The following is a 23,069-nucleotide window of genomic DNA, read 5'->3' as shown; positions in this document are numbered from 1 at the left end:
CTAACATCTGTGCCAGTCTTCCTCTATTTTGCAAGTGAGATGCTGCCACAGCGTGGCTTGGTGAGTGGTGTGTTGGTCTGTGCCCAGGATCCGAACGTGCGAACCCCAGGCCACTGAAGCAGAAGCGCAAGAACTTAACCACTATGCCACCAGGCCAGCCCCAGGATTGATTTATATTTTGCATTTTTCATCAACTCCCCTAAGATGTGATAAGGTCACAAACTCTCTGTTAGGAGGGAGGGACTGTGGGAGAGGAGGCTCACAGATCATGTATGTGCTCGAGTTTCTGCATATTGATTATGCAAAAACGAGAATCAGTTTGCCAGCAGCTTCCACTGTTGTGGTCATCCTACAAAGAGTAAGTTAAAAAGAGAGAGTTCTTGCAAGCGCCAAGGCAAGCACCTGAAAATCTGAAATGCAAGTGGAGTTAATGTTCTGCACCGATTCTTACCTGTGCTGTTGGCAGTATGAAAGCAATGTGATGCTTCCTTCTAAACTACAGAGGTTTCAGCTCCATGGCAACATGAGGAGCCTATTCTGTCAGAGGGTGTATGTACACAAATGCATTCAAAGCATGAGTGAATTTGGAGGGGTGGGGACCAACCCGCCAAGTCCTGCCCACGCACTTTCGTGTGTGTGTATTAGAATAAGGCCTTTGTGCAAGGAGACCAGAGAAGTTCATGTCAGTTGCCCTCTGGGCTTTTACAGGACCTAGCTGCCATCACCCACCTCCTTTCTGTTTCCAGAAAGGAAGCAAGGAAAGGCGATTAAAGAATGCTGCCGCGAGGAAAATGCTCTTCCTTCTTTCTCTTTTTGGAATGTCAACTTAGCTATTGCTTTTCTTCGTGTCCCCAGGGGTGTTTGGCTGCTTCTGTGGGCAGCAGTACTCTCTGTCTCTCGTCTGGTGTCCTGCCTGCTCCTTAAGGCCCAGGGGTGGCACGGAGTGCGTGGTGGCTTCTCTGTTCCCGCCCACAGCTGCTGGGCCTCTGGCTCGACTCTGACACTTCGCGTTTCCTCTCTCCTCGTGCTTCACAGCCACGCGCAGCTCCGTCCTCTCTATCAGGCCTTGGCTCAGTTCTTTGCTTTGAAGAGATAACCTCCCGACTTGTCTATTTATCATATAGCCATGTTCCTGTCCTGCGTTTTCGAAATGATAGAACAATCTGAAAAATGTTTATTTTTGCTGTGCTCCAATTTAGCTGATCCAGGGGATGAATTGAATGTTCTGCTCTTTCCTAGTTAGCTCTGAGAATAGCTCTGATGAGTCTTGGACCATTTTTTGTTTTTTGGAGGAAGATTAACGGAGCTAACATCTGCCGCCAATCCTCCTCTTTTTGCTGAGGAAGACTGGCCCTGAGCTAACATCTGTGTCCATCTCCCTCCACTTTATATGTGGGATGCCCACCACAGCATGGCTTGATAAGTGGTGCGTAGGTCCACACCCGGGATCCGAACCGGTGAACCCCGGGCAACCAAAGCAAGAAAATGCGAACTTAACTGCTGCGCCACTGGGCTGGCCCCTTGGACCATTTTTATACCACTTAAAATTTGAGGTTGAATATGGATGACTATCTACACTAGGTTCAGAGACTAAGGATCCAAAAACAGCCTCTTTGATCCAGACCTTGTCCTTTTCCTTTCACTCCTCCACTAATCCCCATCCAGTGTGACAGACGGCTCTCGTGGTGGTGAGAGGAAGTTATTGACAAGAGGCCTGAAGTTCTCATGTTCCTGTGCATGCTTGCACAACAGCTAAGTGTTGTTTTCAGGTTATATTTTGGGCCACATTCATCATTTCTTCACATAAAGAAATGATCTATTGCCCCGTAGTTTCTGCTTGGAACAATTTCTTTGGATTTACTCTTATAAATAAATGATCTATGACTAAGATTATATATACGCACCTGCCATTGCTTTCATCTGTTAATTAACTTGTTCAAGGATTTTTGACTTACTGTGGTGTGCTGGCCCGAGCATGCAAAAAATGTGCGTGTGTCTGCCCCTGAAGAGCTACTGCGCTACAAGTTAAGAGCAGACTGTAAAACGTTGCAATACATTGTGAAATGGCTGTAAGAGAAGGATGCACAAAGCCTAGATGTGACCTGACAGGGATGCAGTCACCTCTGCTTGAGGGGCTTGACACAGGCCTAAATCTTGAGCTGCGTCTTGCAAGACGAGTAGGAGTTTGCCTGGTGGACAGTACAAGCAAAAGCATTAGGGAGACAGAGCCCGGACATGCAAAAGCCCAAGGACATGAAAGCAGTAAGGTGTGTCTGTGAGCAATAAATCTTCATATGGCCAGATGGCAGGGTATAGGGAGAGGAGGAGCGGGGATCACAAAGGAAGGATCTGGAATGGTTGGCAGGGCCCAGGTCTAGGAGGGTATGCCAGGCTGGTATGTTGGAACTTTATCCTGAAGGCAGTGAGGAGAGACATGTTCAAATCTGTGCTTTACACAGAATCTCAGGCAGCGTCATGAGAGTGAATCAGAGCGACCCGGGCCTGGAAGGGAGGCATGGTTTGCAGATAGTTACAATCATCTTCAGAAGAAAAAAATAGAGGCCTGAACTGATGCTGTGATATTCAGAATGGTGAGCACAGGATGGACTGTCATGCTGGGGAAACAGTACTAGTGACTGAGTCGGTGTAAAGGCTGAGGGAAGAGAAGGCAGTTCTCGGGACTCCAGCTGGATGACAAGGTGAATAGTGATGACGTTGCCCAGGATGAGAAATACAGGAAGATGAGCAGGCCTTAAACAATGACTTAGATTTTAGATTTTTTGTATCTACGGTCATGTGTGGTCTATGGAAAGCTCTGATATTGCGATAAGAAAGACCTGAGTTTCAATTTTGCTTCTCCACTTTATCACCTGTGTATTTTTAGGTACGTTACTGGACCTCTGGGACTTTCCTGGTCTGTGAAGTGGGGCTGGCAGTTACTAGCCTGCAGGCCATTGGTGAGAGGTGAAGAGAGAATCTGTGTAAAGCTCCTGACTCAAAGCCAGTTCTCAAGTCAGGGCGGGTTATTATCCCCGCCGTGTTCTGCAGGCGGAGCTTGAGGCCTGGAGCCCCGCAGAGAGGCTGAAAATGCCGACTTTGGAGTCACGTGAAAATAAGAGAACAAAATTTATCAGAGGGGCTGAGGTGTCTGCTCATTTGTTTGTCCAGAATCATTGCTTGAGAGTCGGCATGTGCCCAGTTCTGTGCAAAAACTAGGGAAGGCAAGATGAAAAAGATTTTGTTTCTGGCCTCAGGGATCTTAGAGTCAATAAGGGTGACACAAAGAGGGAAATCAAGAGTGTTTTGAATAAGAAGAGGATTGGGGCAAATTAAGATATCCAGATTTTAAAAATTGTATAATATAGCATATATTTAGAAAGGACATATACAATTTGATGCATTTCCACCAACCAAAGAGCAGATCAAAAAACAGAACCTTATCAGCATTCGAAGAGCACGTCTCCTGCCCTTTTCCAGTCACAACAGAGCCCAAGGGTAACTGTAATCTAACGTTTCACACCATGTAGGTTATACGTATTATTGTACTTTATATGTGTGGAATCGTATGCTATGTTCTCTTTTTTGTGTCTGGTTGTTTGTTCTGACTCGGATCTTTGTTATCCCAAAAGCAGTGCTCTTTCCACAGACTACACATGACCACAGATACCAAAAATCTAAAATCTAAGTCATTGCTTTTCTCAAAGGCCCGCTCATCTCCCTGGATTTCTCATAACGTACCAATATGTTAGTGAGCATCATTCACATTTCTGCCTGTGACAACTGTTCATTCTCGTTGGGTAGAATTCCATTGTATGAATATACAACGGTTTATTCATTCTTTCACTGATTGACTTGGGTTTTGTTTTTGGCTGTTACCAATAATGCCTCTCTGGGTGTGACAGTACACGCCTGTGGGGTGGAGTTACTGGATCAGAGGCTGGTGTATATTCATACTTCCTCCAACAATGCGTGAAGGTCCTAACTGGCCCTCTCTGCTCTGGCATTTTCATCTTTCTCGTTTTGGCCATTCTGTTGATTATTTAGTGGTGTAACCTCGTAGTTTTAATTTTCATTTCCCTGATGATTAATGAAGTTGAGCCCCTTTTGTTTTTGACTGTTGGATACTCTTTTATAAAGTGCCTGTTGAAGTGTTATGTCCACTTTTAGACTGGGCTTTCTGCCCTTTTGCAGCATCAATATTAAACAGTGAAAATGAATTATTGAGGGCCCACCAAGAACCACTCTAGCACTGGAATCAGAGAAAAGAACGATATAGTCCTACTTTTCGTCCTCGTGTAGTTTGTGGCCTTGACCACTCTTTCCAAAAGCTTGGCTGTGCAGAGGAGGACTGAGATGATAGACAGAGGAAGACGTGGGGCCCAGAGAGCACTTTTATGTAGATGTGAACCTAAGTGTGTGTGCTAACAGCAGAGCCACTGGACAGGGAAAGGGAGACGATAGAAGGAAGGGTGATCCTTGACGGAGCAGAATCCAAGAGTGGCCAGTGCTCTGAGCTCTGGAAAGGACTGACTGGGCAGAAGGAGGGGAGGAGTGTGACCAGGTTTATGGGTAGAAACTAGACACGAAGGAAGTTTTTCCCTGAAAAACTTATTTTATTTTACTTATTTTTTTGTGAAGGAGAAGGCAAAGTCATTTGTCTGGAAAAATTTGGTAATATTGAAGAACGTAGGGAACCTTTGGAGTTGCCTCTGGAAGAAGAGTGAACTGACCAGAGCATTATGAGATGATAACGCTAACCTTCAGGGGGACCCACAGACGTAGCTCTTGTCTCTGTAGTTCATTTTCCTCAGCCACTCTGAGTAGGTGATATTGGAACAGGCAGGGGCAGTGATTGAAAGTAGGGGGGGTTTTCTTTTCTTTTTTTTTTTTTTGGTGAGGAAGATTGACCCTGAGGTAACATCTGTGCCTATCTTCCTGTATTTTGTATATGGGATGCCACCACAGTGTGGCTTGATAAGCAGTGTGTAGGTCTGCACCTGGGATCCGAACCCACAAACCCCAGGCTGCAGAAGCAGAGTGTGCCAACTTAACCGTTACACCACTGGGCCAGCCCCTAAATTAGGTAGTTTTTAGGATAACGGCACTGAAGGATAGCTGGCAAAGTTGAGTTGGGGTGCTGGCAAGGGAAAGAGAAGTAGTTCACAGTGGGATCTAGACAGGATCCTGAAAGAACCCTGAAAGAGAGGAAGATGCTGGAGGAAGAAAGATGGGAGGGGAGGAAGAGATGTCCTGTTGGAAGGGAGAAGTTGAAGAACCGTGTCTCCGTGAGGCTGGAAAACAACAGAGTGTGAATGTGACAGGTAGTGCTGTGACAGGATGGACCAGAGCAGCCTGTCATGTTGGCCCTGTAGGTCTGATCTCCCTGTGAGGTTTTGTGGGAAATTACCAAACACTTAAGCAAAGAGCCTCTCAAAATAGGTCACATTTTAAGTTTTAGCTTATTATCTCCTGCATTCTTAGTCAATAAGATATTTTTCATTAAATGAAGACTTCTAAAGAAATTCCATTGGAGGAATTTTCTCTAACATTAACCATAGGTTCTTAGCTGGTTCAATAAAGCTGGTTTTAGATAATGAGGGTAAATATAGAGACCCAAATGGTCTGGTTTTATGCTCAAATAAAATGCTGAAAATGAAAATCTGTTGCGTTAGCAGCAGCTGCAGCTCAAACAGGTTGGGCACGTCCCTTTAAGCAATTACACCTGGAGTCCTCATTGGATCTACACCATATTTGCTTCGTGTGTTTCCTCATTGCTACGCATTGAAGTGAATAATAGAGCATGCTAAAATCTCTGGTTGAGATTTAGAACATAAGATGCATATTGTGTGACACTTTCTGCTGAAGTCAAGAGAGCAAAGTTTAGGTTTTCATGAAACTACCATATACACACTGCTGAATGAAAAAGGCTTCAACAGAAGAGCGATTTATAGGAATCGGCTGATTGAAAATCCTATGATTTACCCCGTATGTATAGTATTCCCGGGCAGTTTGCTGAAAGTGTCGATTTGGGGGCCCATCCCTGGAGGTGATAATGTGGGTCATCTTTGGACTCACATTGAGAAACCTGCAGCAGAGCTTCTAGTTTTGGAAGATTGCTGCAAGGATGGGGCACTACCCTAAGTCATTGTGGCAAAGAAACAAAAAACAACCAGAAAGGGAAAATAGAAAAGAAAGAGATAAGGAGGAGATAAGATTGGCGAATGTGAGGAAAGAGACAAGAATGTGAGTCCTGAAGAAATCTCTCTACAAATTTCTGTGTTTTAAAAGCAACTTTCAGAGGATGCTAGAGAGAATCATGACAATTTTAAGGTTGCAAATGGAAAACCATGTGAAGTGTGCAGGATTGCATGGGGAAAATATCAAAAGACCATGAAGAGGCCCGTGACTGGCTATAAATTCAAACTCCAAGTATTCAAATTAGAATATAGCTCTAAATTTCATTTTTCCAACAACCTTTCCCATTGTAATGTGATGTGATAAGTTTTGGTCATGGAACAGAACTGTTCCTGTAAATAATCAAACTGGATTATTTAATTTTTCTCCTGAATATCAGATCAAGGCAACTTTCAGTCTCCAAGATGGTTTCCTACACTGCTGAGGGTGGTTGTCAAGATTGAATGAGGTCTGAGCTCTGCGTGCCAGAGCCCCTGGGTCCAAAGGGCTGCTCAGCCACCAGCCAGCTCTGCATCCTTGGGCAAGTCAATGTGACTCAGTTTCCTCATCTGGAAAATAGGAAGAATGATAGTGTCTACCCCTAGAATTGTTGCCAGGAATAAGTAAATGAGTAAATATAAAGCACTTGGAACAGCACAACTCACACTGTAGATATTCAAGGTATGCTGTCCTGGAACATAACTTCTATTGTCAAGTTCTTTTAATAGAAGTGCCTAAATTAAAAAACAATGACTATTTAAAATAGATTACATACGTCTGATTTTATAAAGTTATAGTTCTCTTGAGCCTTACTCAATTAAATCATTGGACACCTACTACCAAGTGCGATAAGATGCTCCAGGCTCTGTGATGGTGAGTAAGACATGGTCCTGTCCCCTAGACACTCAAGCTTTGACAAGTTATCCTGTTGAATTTGGTTTTCGTGGATAGATATTATGCTGTGTTGAGAAACGGCATAGAAGTTAATTGAAAAAATATTTTTTAGCACAAGCAAAAGACAGTTCATGAAGGGCAGAAGGGGATGCCAATAATAGATTACACCTTAACATATTTCTAAGCATGGCAGATCACACAAGAAAAGATGTTGATATCTTTCCAGAGCTGGATCCAGTAAAATGGATGGTACATTGCTAGGATATCAGAAAACTTGGATATTCAAGTTTTGGCTCTGCTGTTTCCTGATTATGCGACTGTAGGCAATTACTTATCCTGTGTCTCAGTTCCTTCACCTAAGAAACAGGCACAAAGCCACCTTGCTGAGTAGGTTGATTAAAGGAGCTAATGTTTGTGAAGGTGCTTTATGAACTATAAGATGTTAAGCATTTGTATGGTTTCTGATGATTTATATTATATAGGGCTTGTGGATTTCTGAACAACTATGGCTCAGAAACCAACGCTTTAAGTAATAGTCTTAGGGGCTGGGCTGGTGGTGTAGTGGTTAAGTTCACGTGCTCTGCTTTGGCAGCCCCAGGTTTGCAGGTTTGGATCCAGGCGCAGACCTATTCACTGCTCATCAAGCCATGCTCGGGCAGCATCCCACATAAAATAGAGGAAGACTGGCACAGACGTCAGCTCAGGGACAGTCTTCCTTAAGCAAAAAGAGAAGATTGGCAATAGATGTTAGCTCAAGGCCAATCTTCTTCACACACACACGCACACAAAATACAGAGAACTTTATTATTCTATGTCGAATTCGCTGTAGACCAATAATGGATGGGTAATTTGCTGCAGGGATCAGACTGAAAAAAAAAAAGATTCACAGGTGGAAGGTGAAACAGGGCAGCGAAGTTACAAGACTGAGCTAAGGGAAGAGCTGACGTGTGGAGTAGGAACTGGAGGTGAGGGTCTTCCCTCCGCGGTGCACACAGTTACCTGACTGTTTCTCAGTCGAGTGGAAAGAGCACAGGCTTTGAAGTCAGACCTGAGTTAAAACCCCTGCTCTGTCACTGACTAGTTGTAACTCGGGCAAGTTACCAACCTCTTTGAGTCTCATTTCCCCATCTGCGAAGGGGCGTAGAGTTGCTTGCCTGGCCAACGTGTGTGCACTGGAGGTCCTGTCTGTAAAGTACCTGCCCAAGAACTCACTGATACAGTACTTTTCTGATGATTACACATTGTCAAATTTCAAGGCAACTTGAATTACACGCTTGCTGAACAGGAATACTAATACAGCCGATACCAGCAGCTGTTGAACTGAAAGGTTCCGTGTGCCAGGCTCCATTCCAAACACATTACACGTATGATTATCTTATTGAATCTCCAGAACAGCCTGAGGACGTAGGTGTTACTGTTACTGCCACTGGGGCTCCGGGAGGGTAACTCACTTGCCCAAGGACACCCGGCAGGTTTATGTGGAGCAGGTTTACAATCCTGGGCCCCTGTGACTCCAGATCCCACTTTCCCAGTTGCTGGACTATTCCTTTTCCTTCCCAGCCAGTTGGGAATGAAAGGACCAGTTGTTTCACAAGAATTGTTCTTTGAATGGGGTGACTATTTGCTTTCGGATCTTCACCATTTGGGTAAACTGTTGGGGGGGCCTGCGGTCCCCCACCCTCTAAGTTCTGAGCGTGTAGGGAAGCCTTGCCGAGCTCTGCTTCCCTTTCCTGCACGGCTGTTACGCTTGTAGGTGTTGTAGCGTTCCTTTCAATGGGCAGAAGCCATAGAGCACAGTCCCGGCAGCCTTCTCTGCCTCGAATCTCCACTCCACTCCCTTCTTAAGTAGCAGTCTAGCACTGAGGACAGGGCGTGGGCAATGCCAGCTCTCTTTTGAGTTTGGAACCAATGAGGTTCTGTGTTATTCAGCTTCTCATTTTTCAAACCAGTGATATATCATAGGCTATTACAATTGATTTCCTTAAAATATTTGCTCCCATATCTTCTCATTGATCGATGATATACTTTCGATACACCGTTTTATGAGGAAAGGTCCATCACCTCGGTCCTCTCATTGATTTGCCTTCTGTGCCTGGATATGTGCACTTCAAACACAGTCCCTTTAAGAACCACTAGCCCTCAGCAAAAATAACCTAGAGCAACTCAGGTTACTGCCCGGCTCCAGACTCCAGGAGGTCAGGTTGCTTATTCCTCTGGCACCTACCTCAGCAGAGATGTAGGAAGAGCTTTCTCTATGCCAGCAGAGGAGCGCAGTGTCCGTTTGTGCACTGGAGTCCCAGCTTTAGCCAGGAGCCCTCAGCTGTGTCTTCTTCTGGACTTTCCTCTTCTTCATGGTGGAGAGGTTGTTGGTTGGGTCACTTAAATTGCTTTACCATAATTGTGACCCTGTTCCTGGGCCTGGATGCTGGAGCCTGTCTTTCCTGTCAACCTTGGATTTTGTACTGTTTGTTTGAAAAATAAAAATGAAAAAGATGTCAAAAGCCATCAAAACAAACACGCACCTCCCATCCCAGAATCGAAAGTGTGGCAGCAGGTAGGGGAGGGTCATGGGAGGACACCCCCCGTCTCCCGGACCCCTCGTGCCTCACATGTCTGTCTTGTTAGCCTTGCTTGTAAAGGAGTGTTTTTACTGGCTGTACATAAGCCAAGGGAACAAAGAAAAAACAGGGCTTAATGGTCTATAAAGATAAACAAACAAACGGAATGAACTCTTTAATTAGGTCCATTTTGTTCAATTGTGAAAAACCAGTAAGATATCTTAAGAGGCAGTGCAGTATGAGATGGGACAAAGAGCCAGCAAGGACTTAGACCATCTGGGGATTGTCTCCGCAATGTTACTGAATCAGCCGAGTTGCAGAATAATAGAATTTTAACAGCTAGGTGGTAGCGGTCAGTGACTCACATTCTCTCATTTTCCCTAGAAGGAAAATGAGGCCCAGAGAGGTTGGATGACTTATTTGAAGTTACTCAGCTGGTTGGTAGTAGATCTGGACCCACAGCCCCAGTACACACATCATTGCTCTCCATTATGCTGCAAAGACATGATCAAGAGTCAGGGTCTCTCCAAGCCCCTATTTTTTAAATCTATAAATGGGGATTGTAGTGCCTGGCATGCTTTCATTGTAAGATGTTATAAGGATCTGCTAAGTGAGTGTGGGTGAAAACACTAAAAAACTATTAAATTACATATTAATATTAAATTATATATACACACACATATGTGTATGATGAGATGTATGTACCATGTGATATCAAATATTCTGTTGAAATTCTTCTTGTGGGAGCACTTTAACAAAAGTCGGGGTTCTCTTTTGGGAATTTGAAACACCCTGAAATTCCTGGGAGTATAATGGTAAGAAATCTAGACTTAGGTTTATTAACCTGATGGTTTTACCTACTAATTCTGTTATTAGTTTAACTTTCTGAAAAATGGGAATAATAAAATTCTCAGCCTATCTTGAGTTGTCTTGTTTAAGAAAATATGTAAAAGTAGTTTTTCACTGTAAAGCACAGAATGGAAGTGAGGTATTATTACCAAATATTGCTGACGGCCAAGGCCTCTGTCCGTACATCACATAGGGTATAATTAAGGAGACATGTCTTACATTCAAAAGCAGGTTTCAACATTATCTGACCTTGGTGCCAGATAAAGGTTGTATACTACAGATAATGATTGCAATGAATGAATGAGTAATGTAAACCTTTTGTTATGGTTTACAAATGGAAGTGTAATCATCTTTGAATTTGTTAATATTTCCCTATAGACGTTTACCCAAATTATCAAGACATGCTCATAGCATACCTCTTATTTACTATATTATTTACTGTAATAATATAGAAGGTAGAGATTTAAATGTTATTTTTTACAAGTTTCTCAGTTATACCATTTGCACTAATATTTGTATGTCCAATTTATCTCATTTGATTGTTCCAGAATATTTGTGAGTAGTAATTAATATCATTATTTGACAGATGGGAGGTGAAAAGGTTTTCCAAGACCTCATGGAATGTGAATGGCAGAGCTGGGATTTGAAGCAAGGTCTTCTGGTCTGAAAGGCTGTGCACTTGCTGCTGTCCTCTGTCCCTCTGTGTTGTGTTGGGGGTTCCATTCTGTGGACTGTACTCTTCATTTGTTTCTTTCGTCAATACAGTCATTCATTCAACATGAAAACTTTATGTGGAATTCTGTCATATGGTCTCCTCATACTTCCAGGACTAAATCTCTTTGGATGAGATGGGTGGTTTTATGTCTGATTTCTTTAGCAGAAGTAGAAATATTGACACTGACACTTGAACCTTGCAAAAAGACCGATTTGGGGGGAAGGGGAGGAGACAGCTACTTAAAGGGGGACCCACTGATGTAACAGTTGAAATAAATCTTCAACGTCCAGTAAGGTAGCACTCCAGTCTTAGGGGGCTCTTTACATTGAAATTAGTTAAAATTTAAACTCAGTTCCTCAGTCATTGTAGCCACATCTCAAGTGTCAATAGCCACATATGGCTGGTGGCTACTGTAATGGACAGCACAGGTTTATAGATAGGTGTCTAGTCAACAGTCCTGAAATAGGTAATTTTGCTGTCTTCTATATGTATATGTAATTGCACATAGGAACTGAAATTATTCTGTTATACGTTTCCATCTAAGACATAATAAAAGCTACCATTTGTTGAGCACCTTCTCAATAAGTGCCGGCTATTATAGTAGGCACTTATGACATATGTTATTCCATTTTATCCTAATAGCATTTTGCAGATTGAGAACCTAAGGTTCAGAGAGGTTATGTTGTTGCCTAGCTATGATAGGGCTTTGGATTGAACCCACTTCAAAGAGAAAGCTCTTTCGCTGTACTGCGCTATCTTTCTGTCTAGTCTGGTTGGACTACATCAGGAGTTAAAATTGTCAATGCATTGTCCTAGCATTCAGTGCACTTCAGTTCAACAGACGTGCCAGACACTTACTCTGCTGGGAGCTGGAGACGCAGCTGTCAGCACAGCACACTCTCTGACCTCAAAGAGCTCCCAATCAAATGGAGAGTTCAGACATGTAGTGAATAATTATGATAGTGTAGGATGATCTCTGACCCAAGACTTTGTGTGATGCAACCAGGAGCCATTGAAGGGTTTAATCCAATGAGTGCCATAGTCAGGTTTATGTTTTATAAAGCTCACTTCGGGTCATGTAGAGCATTGTTTGGGAGGAAAGAGAGAACCTAGGATAGTTATGGTGTTTACCTTAGCAAAGGAAGGTTGAAGGCTGAAACTGAGGTCGTGGTGGTGGAGTTAGAAGATAGACAAGAAAGAGAAGTAACTTGGTAAGAGTGTCAGGCTTTTGTGATTAGAGCTGAGGGTAAGAAGCACTTAGAGATGACTCAGTGTATTTACCTCGGGTGCCAGTGAATGCTCAGCCTCATTAAAGGAGATCAGGTATGAGGAAAAGGTTGTGTGTGTGTGTGTGTGTGTGTGTGTGTGTGTGTGTCTGCACGCTGTCACGCAGGTGCATTGCAGAGTCGGAAAGGCTGAAGATAGTGACTTCGTTGGCCACGAGTCCATAAAATGTCCAGAAAGCAATCATCTTTGCCAAGTGGAAAAGGCTGCTATTGAACAAGGAAACATTTTTAGGATGTAATTTAAAAAAATAAAACAGGATCCTGCCATAATACGGAGACTAAAAGGGAGAGCTCACCTTATAGTTTAAATGTGATGGACCTGCCCCAGGCTGGACACAGCCTACTGAACTAGGGACATCTTGTCCCATTTTTTTTTATAGAGTCACATCAAAAAAAAAAAAAATTACCATGATCTTCTGTTAGTGACATAGAGGGTGGATCTAAGCGTGGCTTCTAGAGAGCCTAATGTTGAAAAAGCAGGTATGTTGCTACGTTGTCTTCAGTCTGTGCCCCTCCCCCCACAGTTCTATCCAGATAATTAAATAATCTGGTTTTACTTTAGTGACCAGGTGACTATGTCGTTTGATATTTTAAAAAGATCAAAGTTATTAGCGAGTGCTCTGTAGCATGTTTTTTTGGCATTTCTTAATTTTAAGCAGTGGTTTGTTTAACTTCTTTGTGGCAGCAGAAAATGATGTCACAGATTTAAATAATGATAGCATAGGTTCTACTCGAGGGCAAGGGAATTCCATTTTCTTTTAAAAAAAATCTGTTGTTCTGCTGATAGTAAATTCAATAGGCGTGGAATTACTAAAACCAGGAGTGCTGGTAGAAATCATTTCTTATGGACTCGATCTGTGATCTCTGGATTGATAGTTATGTCTGTGCTATTTGAAACAGTGCCTACTTTGAAGATTGGCATTGGTTTAAAATTATCTGAGGATTCTCGATTCAGGCTTGACCAGCATAGACCACCATGACAGAAGGCTGTCAAGCGTTATATGCACAGTGAAACCTGATGGATTATTTCTGGGTGCCTTGTCTAGTTTTGAGCTTTTTAAAAACATGAGCTTCTATAAAAGTGGTGCACCATTTTTGGTTTCTGAGTCAGTTAACTTTAAGTACGTTCTCTCTTCTTTGGCAAATATGTCTCATTATCTTGTCTTTTGGATTTTTTTCCTATTTCTTAAATTTGTTCCTTTATTCATTTTCAAAAATGAATAATGAAATTATTTCTTATGAAATAAAATAGGCTCTGGATTTAATTTGTTTTATTATCTCCCATTTTGTGTCAGGAATTAATGCTGAACTGTTGACGATTAGGAACTTGGCAATATTAATGAGTGAGTGATGCTGGTAGTCGTATGTTTCTTCAAAGTTACTTAGCAGTGATCGACTAGAGGGCACCAGCGAACATTTCCGTTTAGATTCTTCAAACTAGGCCACATACTGTTGACACACATACATGGGAGAGAAACGTGAATGCTCTGCGAGATCTTAGTACTAAAAATAATTTTCACCTGTATTTATAGCAGTGTTATCATACTTGAGGAAAGTGATGTAGAACCTACTAGTATCGGGAGAAAAATGTCATTTTGTTTCTGTGGCTGGAGAGCTACCCTTTAGAAATAAAGCCGTTAAGTTTGTCCAAATTATAGCAATGTTGCTAACAGGTGTTTGCCAGTTGTGTAGGCAGGATAGTTAATATGAAGCCCTGAGATAAATTCTATCACAGAGAAATGTTCTGTGGCTAATAATTAACTGGGTAACAATGAAAATCTGTCCACTATTATGAAAAGATTGGTAATTAAGACTAACAAATAGGGCATGCAAGTAGGAAATGTTTAAGTTCTGAGGCAGGATTTTGGGTTCTGTTATAGCCGGTTGCCTCTGTTGATCATTGTGTCGGCACATTTGCTTAAAGGAGACTGGAAAGTTAACATTTTTAGATATTCAAATATTAAAATGTGTGAAAATCCAGCATTTTCTAATATGAGAGCTATGTGAAAGACCTTCCTTTGCAGGGTGGCTGTGCATATGTCTGAGTGGGAGGAAAAAGAGAACAGATGACTTGAAAACTATTAAAATTGTTACACATGTAAAAAGTTATTTTCCTCCTCATAAAATAAAAAACCAAGATTTCAGTCTAAGTTAACATTTTGCTTGTCAATTAACATATTTGCGCATGGCATTTCATTGATTGATTCATTTATTCACTTTTTTGGCAAACAATTACAGTGCCTACTGTGTATCACATACCATAGTAGGTGTATCTAATACATGTGATAATTATTTCTATAAATGACCAAAACAATTCAGGAAAAATATAATTGCAAATACAGTGTGCAAAATGTCGATTTCGTTGGTGAAGCTTATAATTCAGCTTAATTCTACTTCAAAGCATGTTTTAAAAGGATATAGATGCAGAATTGCAATTTGTGTTGTTTTCCTAACATATATTTGGAAAGCAGCTAGTGTTCTTTTTCTTTGTACTGATTAAGTATTAGTGTTTGTGGACCATGCTTTCAAAAAGAGCAATTGTTATATGAAGGAGAAGATGAATAAAAGAAAAGATTCTGTGGCCTTTTATGCGATAGCTGGTGCTGTTTAATGCTTATAAATCCGTGTTAAAATTTACTCCAGAGCTTGTCCTTGCAGGAGCTTATGTAAACCAGCTATTTGTGGTCGTGTCTGTTGAGGAAGCTTAAACTTCAATGCTCTCCAGCCATTTAACTGCAGCTCGTTGACTTCAGGTCTCTAGTAAGAAAGTCTAAATGTAGGCTGTTGAATAATCCCTTTGAGGGCCCTGTAACTATTTTTATGCCTGGATATGCGTCATCAGTGGGTATTTTCTCTGGTGACTTGCTTACATCAGGTCTCCTACCATACATTCTATCAGGGAGTGACTTATGATTGATGGGAACCACGGCTGGTGTTTAGCTGTATCTGTGACCTCAGCGAACGGACAACAGGAATTTCCAGGCTGTTAAATTCTCTGAATGCCTGAAGACAGGGGCTCACGGTGTTGATCGAGGCAGGTAGCAGAGTGATATTATTCACCAGCGGATGATGGGAGGAGGGACAAGAGACGAAAGGGGAGGGAGAAAGAGGGGAAGGGAGGGGGAATTCCTTTTGTGAACAGCGGCAATTCTGGCTCAGCTGGTTCCTTTGCCCTGGGAGGCTGTGTGTGGGGAAGGTGCATTTCCTGAACCTGAGAAAGCGGACAGTCAGAACCCTGTGATGGAGGCACCGAGCGACTCTGTGGGGTTGGCCGGGAAAGGCATTGGCTTCTCTTTAATCAGTTAAGGTTGCGCTTTTCAAATCAGTTAGTCAGGTTTATCCCTGAGTGACTGCAGTATTATGAACCTGTGTCGACATAGGGGCTTTCATTGAAAGGTGTGCCAGCATTCACGGTGATACCTAAGATTCTAGTCTGTCTGTCTTCTGGATGTTGCAGGTGATCCTGAAAGTTAGCCTGCACCCCACTGGGACATGTTTTGGGGAGTGGAGCTATGCATTGGTGTCTGTGTGTGGAAATGAATTGTATCTGAATTCACAGTAGTGTCTTCTCTCTTTTTCCTTTTCCCCACCTCTTTGTCACACCTGTGTGAATAAGGTTTCTGAACTGTATAATGAAATTCAGTCAGCAGCATTCTCGCAGCGACATTATCTTTTGGGTAAGCAGGTCCATCTCCAGACTTTTTTCCTAGTCTCTGTCTTCCCATCTCTTCCTTTTCTTCCTCTTCCTCTTTTTTCTCCTCTTCTTGCTATCTTTCCTTGATGTTACTTTCTTTGCAAAAGTATCTCTTGACCTCTTGCTGAGTGAGAGAAAACCGGGTTTCATAGGATGGGGGGAGGTACACATACGAATCCAGCCAACCGAGGCTGCTCTGCCCGTTTGCAGGCTGTCTTTTCAGCAGTTATTTTGTTTGTTAAATGACAAGAAGACAAAATTAAAACACTCCTTTTAGTGTAATGCAATTACATTATTTAAGCATTTAGACAAAATTGGTTTTCTGACCTTTTAAGACTATTTTCATTATGGAAATATAACATTTATTGGTTTAGCTTATCGAGTTTTATCTATTTATTCAGAACGAAGTCATATCCCCTTGATGTAACAGATTGCCAAGGTTATTGTGAGGCACTGTAACTAATTTTTTAATGGCTTGCCTCCTAGGAACCAAATTCTGAGATGTATCCAGAGCCTCGTACCCTCAAACAGGTGCTGGGCAGGGTAGAAAAGCCCTAGTGTAAAAAGAGATTTCTTGTCCCTGTCTTTTCGCCTCATATACTCCCACTGAGTGGGCGTGGACATTCACAATTATTTCATATTAGCTGTCCTATTAGCTTTCCAATTAGCTGTCCTAGTGGTGAAAATCTGTCCCACTGTCAAGTCATGTTGTTTCAATATTAGACATTTAAAATCCAAATGATTGAAGGAGAAAGAAAAATGAGTGCCGCTGTAAACCTCACCTGCAAGAAAACTTTTCTTTCAAAAAATTTCTTCTTGAATAAGTGGTATGACTCATGACAAGCAATTTATAATTTGAAATTCGTGAAAGATTAAAATTCAGAGCTCCATGAATTTTGAATTGTTAGTAGTTGAATGAATTAAGCCTTCATAAAGCATCTAATTAGAAAGACATCATTAAAATCTTGGTGAGATCCATTGTTGATGTTTATGTCATTGTACTGTCTCCCAGGAGCCATTGGTAACTAACTTTACTCTCGTAAGAGTAACGTTATGTGAAAAAGATAAATTTGGGGGTTAGTTCAAATGTTACATTCTTCTTTGCCTTACACTGTAGGGAATGTTATTAGAAGCAACAAAATTCTTCTCCCTTTCTTTAAGATGTATGTTTTTGTATGGAGGGGTGTGAGGGCAGAATCAAACATGTAGGAGGGTTATGTAGTCTTCATTAAAAATATATTTCACAAAAGATTATAGTTTGTGTGGGAGGGAAATAGCTGCTTGTCTGTTGATTGCATTGTGCTTATTCCATATAAGAACTATTTGAGTTTAGGTAGGATAATCTCATTTTGGTAATCTGACGACTGCTTCTGCTTGGAGAAGAGAATGTAATTTCAAGACTGCATGCTGATGGGCCACAGTAATTATTCTCTTTTTGGCTGGGATTAGCATGGAATCTGCTTTGGTATTTTTATAACTACATATGCAAATCTTTTCTTCCAAATCTTTTTTTTTTCAATTTTCCTTTCTCTCTCCATGTGCAGAGCTTTTTGTAAGCTTCAAGACTGTGAAATTCCAAAGGTGTAATATTTAATGATATCAGTGTGTGATGACGTGTAATCTAAGTTAGAGCAAAACCTTGACTTGAAGTCTTTTGTTGAAGCAGATCCTTCACTGTGAGTGTATTCCACTGTATACTTGGTTTCTATGGAGACATTTTTATTGCTTATGGGTGATCAGACTTTTCAGGTGCAGGATGAATGAGTGATTGATGCATCGGCTCTGGTCAGTGCTGCTGATGGGGTTTCCTGGTTACTTGGGCCTTTCACTAAGGTTCCTGTTACTTTGCTGGGCTTAGGAGCGTGACATGAACCCCAAAAACCTACCTAAAACATTGAGGTGATATGATGCTAAATTTTACCTTATGTAGATCCTTTACTCCAATATTACATAAGGAAAAACAGAAACCATCAGAATTACCTTCAATTAGAATAATACCTAAATGACAGTGTCAGAACGATTGAATGACCCACTTACAAAGCTCATTCTGGGAGTGTGTAAAAAGATTTCATTTGGTAAATCATTCTTCTCCTTCTTCTATGTTATAAGTACGTTAATGGCATTGAAGGATTCCTTGGTTTTATGAATTCTTCTTAGTGGTTATTCAAGGTTTAAGAAGCCTTGTATTTTCCTGTCATCATTTGCAGATGAGGAACAGGAGGCCGCACAGACTGACGGGCTTTACACTCAGAGTTACATGTTGCATTGACAGAGGCTGAAGGACAAGTGCTCCCCATTGGAGCTTATCTGCTGGGGCTTAGGAGCTGGATTGCTCTGACCTCATTTGTATGATGTCAGGAGAGAGCTTGGTGATGCCGGGCCCACTCCTCCTGCAGCCCTGATAATGGCAACAAAACTGTTAATTACTTAGGGCACTGTTTGCAGCTTTGAATGTGTTGTCTTAATCTTCCTGTGACAGAGGTTGGCAGTGTCCCCTCAGTGACTGATGGGTGGATCCACTGGGAGGTACTCAGATTTCTACAACAAGATGTCTCATCATTTGAGTCAGCAGGGTAGAAGTTCCTGTTGAATGGTGGTGAAAGGAAGGGCTTTCAAGAGCAGGAGGCTGGGAGCCCAATGATAGATGCAAATCACTATGAAGACAATGGTGGATGGACATGCACATATTTCTAGTGGAAATATTTTATTCTACTCTTTTTACTTAGTGTGGAAGAAGATCTATTTTCTATAAGAGAACAACCTCGGACAATGCCATATTTTTGAATGCAAATGATGGAACTCAGGTCCAAGAATTTTCATCAAAGGCATTCTTCTAACTTACTAAAATTAGATGACCCCATTTGATTGCCTCAAAACTAAAGGATGCAGAGGAATATCCTCTAAGAACATGTGTGGGGGAGTTCTTGCCTGTCTCAGACAACTTGCTGTCGTTATCTACACTCATCCCCCTTTCCAAACCTTTAGATGTTTTACTCAACATTTAAAAATTCTTGACATGGAAATTTACAGATATTTAAATAACTAATTGCCCACAAGTGTATCATTTTCTATAAAATTGCAGTCTGACTCCTGTGTGTGCTAGGTAAGGCCGTATTGCAAATGGTTTCCTTCTGTTATTTAGGTTAGTTTTATGTGAGAGGAGAGGTATTCATAAAGCCACATACCCCAATAAAGAATTTATCTTCCTCCTGAGGGAGTGAATTTAAGAAAGACCAGGAATATATATTACCAACCATGAAAAAGGATCTGTGCCTTTTAACCGTAAAGCATAAGATCAAAACCTCTGCCCTCAAGAAACTTGAGTCTCGTATGGGCGTAAAATGATGTATGGTATGTCCCATGCTTGATCCAAACTGGGCACTAGAGGCATCATGGCTGACTGAGGTTTGAGCCCCCTTGGCTCAAGAAATGGGGGTCAGAGAAAAGAAAGGCAAAACCATTGGGACGAAGATAAATTTGAATTTATCTAACTGCTCTGTCTAGATAGGGCCTGGAGGAACCTGTGGTTATGATTGTGGCTTTGAGTTGTGCTCAGGCGTTGATGGGTGTGAGGAATCCAGACAGAGCCCAGCTGCAGGCTGACCCCTGTGTCTGGAGACTGAGTCAGACAGGGGCGGGTTTGGGCCAGGGTCTCAGTGCAGGGTGTCGGTTTCCCCCTTTGTAATGAAGCTCTGAAGCAACCCGTTTTCTTCTATGCAGAAGACTGTCTTAAAGGAAGGGCACCAAATGCCTTTAAAGGTGTAAACCTCTGAGGCCTCAGAGAACCTGGACTTTTAAAGGCAAGTAACGATCCCTGAGAAAAGAGGCTTCTTTGTCGTTAATGTAGGACGTGCGGTGACTGTGTCTAGTGGCAGAGGCTTGCCTGTCAGTCTTACTTGAGGCTCATTTGTCTCACTGGACGGTCCAATTCGTCTGTGACCTTTGTTCCTTCTCACTGAAGTCTTTTTTTTTGATGAGGCTTCACCTCCTGGAGCAGGGTTCAAGTTGTGGGAATCTTGGCAAGAGTGTTATATTTGGGTCCTAGCAAGGATAATTGTCTGAAAGATCTCAATATTCTACTGTGTTTGTTGGTGGGAACTGGTCTCTCTTGGAGAGAGAACAAAAAGGGAAGGTAAGAGCTGAGTTTGGAATCCTGGGAGATATTCTTAGTTGGGGACAGGGAGAAAAACAGAATCTAATAAAGAGAGTCGTGAGGGGGTAGGCGGAAGCCAAGAAAGTGCAGTGTTAGGAGATGTGGATTATAGAGTTTCCAAGTATTATCAATTCCATTCATTCAATATATGTACTGAGGGTGTTCCATAGGCCAGGCCCTGTGCTAGCTAATTTATATACAGTAGTGCACAAGACATTGTCCTTGTCCTCAAAGAATTCATTGGACATCAGAGATCACGGCCCAGGTGGCACTATTGAATGGTTTTTGATGGTATTGCAGTGTAACCTAGAGAAATAGAGATAGCAGCCTGTGGGGTGGGCTGGGTTTGGAGAAGGGCGTGGGAGGTACACTTGGAGGGCTGTGAAAAGAGATTGTAGAAGTCTGGCGAGGGTGTTACTGAAATGTCTGAATGTGTGGTCCATAGTTGCCAAAACAGCTGAAGTCAGGTGTCCTGGGAAATGTGGGATTAAGGGACCCAAAGTCACTGTGAGGGCGAAGAGCCTCCTGACTTTGAGAGGCAGCTGAGAGGAAGTGAAAAACATTTTGAGGAAGGAGTCTGGAATTAGCAGGTGGAGATCTGAGTCTGAGAGAGAGAAGAAGGTCCAAGAGGGTAATGGGGTTAAATTTGGGATGTTGCTGGAGGGCTGAAAAGATTGAGTAGCTGAGTTGAGTTGATTCTAATGGTAGCTCATGTAATATTCATCTCTAATGTATTATTAACCCTTATGCTCAATATCCATGTTCTTCCAAAAAAAAAAAAAATCCCTCACTGTATACTTCAACTACCACTGCCCTCGAAAGGTTCTGTTGGGTCACACCTTGTCTGCTACAGCCTTTTAGATGGTGTTCCTGGCTCCACTTACTCTACCTGTGTTAAATTCCTCACTCTACTGCAAGGCTCATCTTCTTAAAATGCCATTTTTAATAGGTTGCTGTGAAGATCTAAAACCTTTGTGGGCTACCCATTGCCTACAGTTTGAAGGATATGCTCCTCCCTAAAATGAGAAAACTCCATTTTCTCAAGACTCCATCATTTACCAACCAAGGGTTTTTATATACATAGTCTCACTGAGTTCTTATAAAACCCATGTGGTTGACAGGACAGATGTTGCTCTCCTCCCAAGTTTATAAATGACATCATAGAAGATCAGATAGGCTAAATGACACACCCAGGGCCACAGATTTCATGAGTGGCAGAGCCAGGAATCCAAATCAGGTCTTCTGAGTTCAAGGTCAAGGTGCTTTGTACCAGACCATGGCCTCCCCTTGCCTGTGGAGCCCTGTCTGTTTTCTAACCCTATGATTTCTGCAATTAGGATGATGAGTGATGTGCCTCCCATTCTGGGAGGTTTGAGAGAGGCCTCTTGGCCTCCATGCAGTCACTGTTCTGTCACCGCTCAGAAGCTGTGATCTAGAGCTGTCAACTGAGACGCATTTCCTGGCTGATTTTCCCGTAGATTGGGAAAAGTCCGTCTCCTGCCAGGACATCTGGGGAGGCACAGAAAACACTCTGTACTCCCCTGATGTCATCCTCAGTGTCTGCTTGTTGCATATTGAACTTGGAGAGGGTTGTCCCTGACTTTGCTTTGGTTTAAGGGATGGCTTTTGACCGCTGACAGGACTATCTCTTTTTTCTTCAGTTGCTCTCTCCAATAAGTTGTTCCTGTGAAACAGGCTTTGAATTTTCACCTAGAGGAACTAATGTTCTGAAAACATGTTTAACAATGTATTTTCATTTGTCATATTAATGAATGTATAGGTTTGTTACCATTTAGACATGAATAGTTCTGGAAAATAACTGTATACAGGATATAGAGCTATGCTTTGAACTAATGTTAAAATCAGGAACAGTTGTTAGCAATGCAATGATTAATGAGTCTGTGTTGACGTGATTTTAGAGTACACTCTGTTTCCATTATTTTCTCATTGTACTGAAGCCAATGCGATCTGGATTTTGACAGAGTTTTTGCAGACAATTTACTGCATCAGAAGTTTAAATGATATAAAACAATGTGCCTGGTAATTATCTAGAATATCAAGAATTGCCTCCTCTCCTATAAAAATTGATGAAGGAAATATGTGCATGAGGATTAGTTAAAGAATATGTTGCAGGAGTACCGCATTGCGTTGTGGGCTTCACTGTAAGCCACACACACACAAATCTTAGCGTCTGTTTGGAAATTGTGCCCCTGCATTCTTTAAGTTGGATTTCCTTGATTAAGGGGTGCATCTTTCTAATGAGAAAAGGTGAGGAAGAATAGTTGCTTTATAATCCTCATTGTTTTCTACCTCCTTATAATGGTGCATTCCTTCTGGGGACAAGAGCATAGTCCCTTAGGAGGCTGAGAAATACACCTCTGAATTTTTTTAGTGTCTTTCATATGTTAGAATTATTAGGCCAGTAAAGGTATGGGGTAGGAATACGAAGGATTCAACTGCCAAACTCTGGATTTTTTTCCCATTTCCTTTCTCTAATTTTACCAAAGATGTATGCAATATATTGGAATGAGACACAGTTTGGACTTTGGTAGTACAGCATTTTGGGGAGGCAACAAGATGTGAAAATTCTGAATGGTGTTAAATAGAAATGTTTCTGAAATGGGATTTCAATTTCGAGCTGTTAATGTTGTCTTATTTACCTTCTAGATAATTAAAAACTTTTTATCTATTAGGATACTTGTTGGAAACGTTGAATTACATTGTGGTCTTATATTCTTCATTAGGA

At 41.9% G+C, this 23,069-nt stretch overlaps 1 protein-coding gene across 24 annotated transcripts in view; it reads left to right on the top strand.

Annotated features, from left to right (window-relative positions):
- Nucleotides 1-23,069, top strand: part of HIVEP2 (HIVEP zinc finger 2) — a 183,591-nt gene that overhangs the window by 43,429 nt on the left and 117,093 nt on the right. Inside the window, exon 1 of one of the 24 annotated variants that reach the window (XM_070506399.1) lies at nucleotides 13,933-15,510. The exons of the other annotated variants lie outside the window; for them this stretch is intronic. The gene's annotated coding sequence lies outside the window, so the exon portion shown is untranslated. Of the gene's footprint in view, nucleotides 1-13,932; nucleotides 15,511-23,069 lie in introns of those variants that run through there. 24 annotated transcript variants of the gene reach the window in all.

The sequence above is a fragment of the Equus asinus genome, chromosome 1 (assembly GCF_041296235.1).
Source record: "Equus asinus isolate D_3611 breed Donkey chromosome 1, EquAss-T2T_v2, whole genome shotgun sequence".
NCBI lineage: Eukaryota > Metazoa > Chordata > Mammalia > Perissodactyla > Equidae > Equus > Equus asinus.
This window is presented reverse-complemented; position numbering and strand designations above follow the sequence as displayed.